The sequence below is a fragment of the Oncorhynchus mykiss genome, unplaced genomic scaffold (genome assembly GCF_013265735.2).
Source record: "Oncorhynchus mykiss isolate Arlee unplaced genomic scaffold, USDA_OmykA_1.1 un_scaffold_698, whole genome shotgun sequence".
Classification (NCBI taxonomy): Eukaryota; Metazoa; Chordata; class Actinopteri; order Salmoniformes; family Salmonidae; genus Oncorhynchus; species Oncorhynchus mykiss.
The window spans coordinates 12,501-20,000 of NW_023494145.1; positions in this window are offsets into that span (position 1 = coordinate 12,501).

Below are 7,500 nucleotides of genomic sequence, written 5' to 3' on the forward strand. Positions count from 1 at the left end.
GCCCTCCCAGGTGGAATACGAATGCAAATCAGTCAGAGGAAATCAAACTGGCTGGACAACAGGGGAGAACCATGGAGACGCATCGTGAAACAAGTGTGGGACTGGACTGGAGAGATAGCCCTCACCAGGGCTAAACAACCACCAATCGGTCGCCGAAGGGACGGGCACCTTCATTGGACAAGAACCATGGTCATTGGATGAACCAAACCCACAAGGTGATAGCTGGGATAGAGCACCTGCCCAGGACAAGGCTCAATATCCTCCCACCACCAAGCTGGGCAACGTGGATCAAAAGTTAGGACACATCGGGCGCCGAAGGGTCTGGTCAAACCACTAAATCGGTCGCCGGCGGGAAAATGTCCAAAGTACCATGGTTCTGAGGGTCTGACTTCCCTCAAAACTGTCCGTTACTCATTTTCTATTCGGACTGAGCAGTTTGACACCACCCCCGTCTCTCTAGGACATGGAAGTCCTGTTGCCAAAAACCAGGTTTCTGAAATCGCGCCGGTACCTGTCTGGTCGACCCGCCACTGAGTGTGTAATCCAAAACAGGCCAAATATCGATGAAGCCCTGAACCTCACAGGGCTTCTGTGCGCCCCACCATCGGGGGTCAAATTCAACAAAAACGTGATAAATCAAAAAGTACACATCCGATCTTGATGGGGTTTTTTTTGCACGAAAGTGCATAAATAGACGAGCATTTACATTCAATTAAAAACGTTTTTGTATAAAACATTTTAATAGGAAATCGTGTTTCAAGTTTTGGGAAAAAAGTGAATGTCACAGGATGCATAGGTTCCTGTGGATGCGAATTTTTTTTTACATTATGTAATTGTTGCCCATCACGAGAGAGGGTATGAGACGAAATTTGGGACCTCTAGCCCTTCGGGAAGTATTTTTAATCATTTTTTGAAAATTACAGAAATTGGTCGAAAAAATGACAGAGTCCCCACTTTTCACAGCCGTGCACCTGGTGATTGAAAACGTGCATCTGGTAACCCAAAAATGCGGTTCTCAATGCGCTTGCCGGTGTTACAGATATACATGTCCGATAATGATGCACCCTACTACGGACCTTTTTCAATGGGGGTCGGCCTGAATTATTTATGGAAGGTATGATTACTTTTTTTTTCTCCGTGCAACTGGTGATTGAAAACGTGCACCTGGTCACCCAAAACACGGTTCTCTATGCGGTTAGCGGTGTTCCCGAGATTCATGTCCGATAATGATGCACCCTACTACGGACCTTTTCAATGGGGGCCGGTCCGAATTATTTATGGAAGGTATGATTTTTTTTTTCTCTCTCCGTGCAACTGGTGATTGAAAACGTGCATCTGGTAACCCAAAACACGGTTCTCTATGCGGTTAGCGGTGTTCCCGAGATTCATGTCCGATAATGATGCACCCTACTACGGACCTTTTCAATGGGGGCCGGTCCGAATTATTTATGGAAGGTATGATTTTTTTTTTTTTTCAACACTTTTCCCCTCTTTTTCTCTCTCTGCCGGGGCCGGCCCTGGGTGCTTTATGGACGGTTTAAAACATGACTATGGATGCAAATGCTCATTTTCCTCCGTGCACCTGGTGATTGAAAACGTGCATCTGGTAACCCAAAAATTATAAAAGGGTTTTAAATACTTTTACCCGTCATTCTATTGATATAGCCCGCTAGGGGAGTGCCCCACTACGGCCCTCTCTCTGTCAGGGCCGTCCTTGGGTGCTTTTTACCACACTTTAAGAAATCACGATGGATGCAGATTGCTATTAATCCTCCGTGCAACTGGTGATTGAAAACGTGCATCTGGTAACCCAAAATTTCAAATATGGTTCAAAATGAATTTAAAGGCACCCCTCTCATTGTTGCCCGCTATGGGAGCACCCCACTAAGGCCCTGTCTCGGTCGGGCCCGTCCTGAGTGCTTTATAGACACTTTAAGAAATCGCGATGGATGCAGATTGCTATTAATCCTCCGTGCAAACTGGTGATTGAAAATGTGCAACTGGTGATTGAAAACGTGCACCTGGTCCACCCAAAACACGGTTCTCTATGCGGTTAGCGGTGTTCCATCTATTCATGTCCGCTTATGGCGCACCTACTACGGACCTTTAGCAATGGGGGCCGGCCCGAATTATTTATGGAAGGTCTGATGATGATTTTTTTTTTTTTTTTCACCATCTCTTTCTCTCTCTGCCGGGGCCGGCCAAGAGTGCTTTATGGACGGTTTAAAACATGACTATGGATGCAAATGCTCATTTTCCTCCGTGCACCTGGTGATTGAAAACGTGCATCTGGTAACCCAAAAATTATAAAAGGGTTTTAAATACTTTTACCCGTCATTCTATTGATATAGCCCGCTAGGGGAGTGCCCCACTACGGCCCTCTCTCTGTCAGGGCCGTCCTTGGGTGCTTTTTACACACTTTAAGAAATCACGATGGATGCAGATTGCTATTAATCCTCCGTGCAACTGGTGATTGAAAACGTGCATCTGGTAACCCAAAATTTCAAATATGGTTCAAAATGAATTTAAAGGCACCCCTCTCATTGTTGCCCGCTATGGGAGCACCCCACTAAGGCCCTGTCTCGGTCGGGGCCCGTCCTGAGTGCTTTATAGACACTTTAAGAAATCGCGATGGATGCAGATTGCTATTAATCCTCCGTGCAACTGGTGATTGAAAATGTGCCACTGGTGATTGAAAACGTGCACCTGGTCACCCAAAACACGGTTCTCTATGCGGTTAGCGGTGTTCCATCTATTCATGTCCGCTTATGGCGCACCCTACTACGGACCTTTAGCAATGGGGCCGGCCCGAATTATTTATGGAAGGTCTGATGATGATTTTTTTTTTTTTTCACCATCTCTTTCTCTCTCTGCCGGGGCCGGCCAAGAGTGCTTTATGGACGGTTTAAAACATGGACTATGGATGCAAATGCTCATTTTCCTCCGTGCACCTGGTGATTGAAAACGTGCATCTGGTAACCCAAAAATTATAAAAGGGTTTTAAATACTTTTACCCGTCATTCTATTGATATAGCCCGCTAGGGGAGTGCCCCACTACGGCCCTCTCTCTGTCAGGGCCGTCCTTGGGTGCTTTTTACACACTTTAAGAAATCACGATGGATGCAGATTGCTATTAATCCTCCGTGCAACTGGTGATTGAAAACGTGCATCTGGTAACCCAAAATTTCAAATATGGTTCAAAATGAATTTAAAGGCACCCCTCTCATTGTTGCCCGCTATGGGAGCACCCCACTAAGGCCCTGTCTCGGTCGGGCCCGTCCTGAGTGCTTTATAGACACTTTAAGAAATCGCGATGGATGCAGATTGCTATTAATCCTCCGTGCAACTGGTGATTGAAAATGTGCAACTGGTGATTGAAAACGTGCACCTGGTCACCCAAAACACGGTTCTCTATGCGGTTAGCGGTGTTCCATCTATTCATGTCCGCTTATGGCGCACCCTACTACGGACCTTTAGCAATGGGGGCCGGCCCGAATTATTTATGGAAGGTCTGATGATGATTTTTTTTTTTTTTCACCATCTCTTTCTCTCTCTGCCGGGGCCGGCCAAGAGTGCTTTATGGACGGTTTAAAACATGACTATGGATGCAAATGCTCATTTTCCTCCGTGCACCTGGTGATTGAAAACGTGCATCTGGTAACCCAAAAATTATAAAAGGGTTTTAAATACTTTTACCCGTCATTCTATTGATATAGCCCGCTAGGGGAGTGCCCCACTACGGCCCTCTCTCTGTCAGGGCCGTCCTTGGGTGCTTTTTACACACTTTAAGAAATCACGATGGATGCAGATTGCTATTAATCCTCCGTGCAACTGGTGATTGAAAACGTGCATCTGGTAACCCAAAATTTCAAATATGGTTCAAAATGAATTTAAAGGCACCCCTCTCATTGTTGCCCGCTATGGGAGCACCCCACTAAGGCCCTGTCTCGGTCGGGCCCGTCCTGAGTGCTTTATAGACACTTTAAGAAATCGCGATGGATGCAGATTGCTATTAATCCTCCGTGCAACTGGTGATTGAAAATGTGCAACTGGTGATTGAAAACGTGCACCTGGTCACCCAAAACACGGTTCTCTATGCGGTTAGCGGTGTTCCATCTATTCATGTCCGCTTATGGCGCACCCTACTACGGACCTTTAGCAATGGGGGCCGGCCCGAATTATTTATGGAAGGTCTGATGATGATTTTTTTTTTTTTTTCACCATCTCTTTCTCTCTCTGCCGGGGCCGGCCAAGAGTGCTTTATGGACGGTTTAAAACATGACTATGGATGCAAATGCTCATTTTCCTCCGTGCACCTGGTGATTGAAAACGTGCATCTGGTAACCCAAAAATTATAAAAGGGTTTTAAATACTTTTACCCGTCATTCTATTGATATAGCCCGCTAGGGGAGTGCCCCACTACGGCCCTCTCTCTGTCAGGGCCGTCCTTGGGTGCTTTTTACACACTTTAAGAAATCACGATGGATGCAGATTGCTATTAATCCTCCGTGCAACTGGTGATTGAAAACGTGCATCTGGTAACCCAAAATTTCAAATATGGTTCAAAATGAATTTAAAGGCACCCCTCTCATTGTTGCCCGCTATGGGAGCACCCCACTAAGGCCCTGTCTCGGTCGGGCCCGTCCTGAGTGCTTTATAGACACTTTAAGAAATCGCGATGGATGCAGATTGCTATTAATCCTCCGTGCAACTGGTGATTGAAAATGTGCAACTGGTGATTGAAAACGTGCACCTGGTCACCCAAAACACGGTTCTCTATGCGGTTAGCGGTGTTCCATCTATTCATGTCCGCTTATGGCGCACCCTACTACGGACCTTTAGCAATGGGGGCCGGCCCGAATTATTTATGGAAGGTCTGATGATGATTTTTTTTTTTTTTCACCATCTCTTTCTCTCTCTGCCGGGGCCGGCCAAGAGTGCTTTATGGACGGTTTAAAACATGACTATGGATGCAAATGCTCATTTTCCTCCGTGCACCTGGTGATTGAAAACGTGCATCTGGTAACCCAAAAATTATAAAAGGGTTTTAAATACTTTTACCCGTCATTCTATTGATATAGCCCGCTAGGGGAGTGCCCCACTACGGCCCTCTCTCTGTCAGGGCCGTCCTTGGGTGCTTTTTACACACTTTAAGAAATCACGATGGATGCAGATTGCTATTAATCCTCCGTGCAACTGGTGATTGAAAACGTGCATCTGGTAACCCAAAATTTCAAATATGGTTCAAAATGAATTTAAAGGCACCCCTCTCATTGTTGCCCGCTATGGGAGCACCCCACTAAGGCCCTGTCTCGGTCGGGCCCGTCCTGAGTGCTTTATAGACACTTTAAGAAATCGCGATGGATGCAGATTGCTATTAATCCTCCGTGCAACTGGTGATTGAAAATGTGCAACTGGTGATTGAAAACGTGCACCTGGTCACCCAAAACACGGTTCTCTATGCGGTTAGCGGTGTTCCATCTATTCATGTCCGCTTATGGCGCACCCTACTACGGACCTTTAGCAATGGGGGCCGGCCCGAATTATTTATGGAAGGTCTGATGATGATTTTTTTTTTTTTTTTCACCATCTCTTTCTCTCTCTGCCGGGGCCGGCCAAGAGTGCTTTATGGACGGTTTAAAACATGACTATGGATGCAAATGCTCATTTTCCTCCGTGCACCTGGTGATTGAAAACGTGCATCTGGTAACCCAAAAATTATAAAAGGGTTTTAAATACTTTTACCCGTCATTCTATTGATATAGCCCGCTAGGGGAGTGCCCCACTACGGCCCTCTCTCTGTCAGGGCCGTCCTTGGGTGCTTTTTACACACTTTAAGAAATCACGATGGATGCAGATTGCTATTAATCCTCCGTGCAACTGGTGATTGAAAACGTGCATCTGGTAACCCAAAATTTCAAATATGGTTCAAAATGAATTTAAAGGCACCCCTCTCATTGTTGCCCGCTATGGGAGCACCCCACTAAGGCCCTGTCTCGGTCGGGCCCGTCCTGAGTGCTTTATAGACACTTTAAGAAATCGCGATGGATGCAGATTGCTATTAATCCTCCGTGCAACTGGTGATTGAAAATGTGCAACTGGTGATTGAAAACGTGCACCTGGTCACCCAAAACACGGTTCTCTATGCGGTTAGCGGTGTTCCATCTATTCATGTCCGCTTATGGCGCACCCTACTACGGACCTTTAGCAATGGGGGCCGGCCCGAATTATTTATGGAAGGTCTGATGATGATTTTTTTTTTTTTTCACCATCTCTTTCTCTCTCTGCCGGGGCCGGCCAAGAGTGCTTTATGGACGGTTTAAAACATGACTATGGATGCAAATGCTCATTTTCCTCCGTGCACCTGGTGATTGAAAACGTGAAACGTGCATCTGGTAACCCAAAATTTCAAATATGGTTCAAAATGAATTTAAAGGCACCCCTCTCATTGTTGCCCGCTATGGGAGCACCCCACTAAGGCCCTGTCTCGGTCGGGCCCGTCCTGAGTGCTTTATAGACACTTTAAGAAATCGCGATGGATGCAGATTGCTATTAATCCTCCGTGCAACTGGTGATTGAAAATGTGCAACTGGTGATTGAAAACGTGCACCTGGTCACCCAAAACACGGTTCTCTATGCGGTTAGCGGTGTTCCATCTATTCATGTCCGCTTATGGCGCACCCTACTACGGACCTTTAGCAATGGGGGCCGGCCCGAATTATTTATGGAAGGTCTGATGATGATTTTTTTTTTTTTTTCACCATCTCTTTCTCTCTCTGCCGGGGCCGGCCAAGAGTGCTTTATGGACGGTTTAAAACATGACTATGGATGCAAATGCTCATTTTCCTCCGTGCACCTGGTGATTGAAAACGTGCATCTGGTAACCCAAAAATTATAAAAGGGTTTTAAATACTTTTACCCGTCATTCTATTGATATAGCCCGCTAGGGGAGTGCCCCACTACGGCCCTCTCTCTGTCAGGGCCGTCCTTGGGTGCTTTTTACACACTTTAAGAAATCACGATGGATGCAGATTGCTATTAATCCTCCGTGCAACTGGTGATTGAAAACGTGCATCTGGTAACCCAAAATTTCAAATATGGTTCAAAATGAATTTAAAGGCACCCCTCTCATTGTTGCCCGCTATGGGAGCACCCCACTAAGGCCCTGTCTCGGTCGGGCCCGTCCTGAGTGCTTTATAGACACTTTAAGAAATCGCGATGGATGCAGATTGCTATTAATCCTCCGTGCAACTGGTGATTGAAAATGTGCAACTGGTGATTGAAAACGTGCACCTGGTCACCCAAAACACGGTTCTCTATGCGGTTAGCGGTGTTCCATCTATTCATGTCCGCTTATGGCGCACCCTACTACGGACCTTTAGCAATGGGGGCCGGCCCGAATTATTTATGGAAGGTCTGATGATGATTTTTTTTTTTTTTCACCATCTCTTTCTCTCTCTGCCGGGGCCGGCCAAGAGTGCTTTATGGACGGTTTAAAAC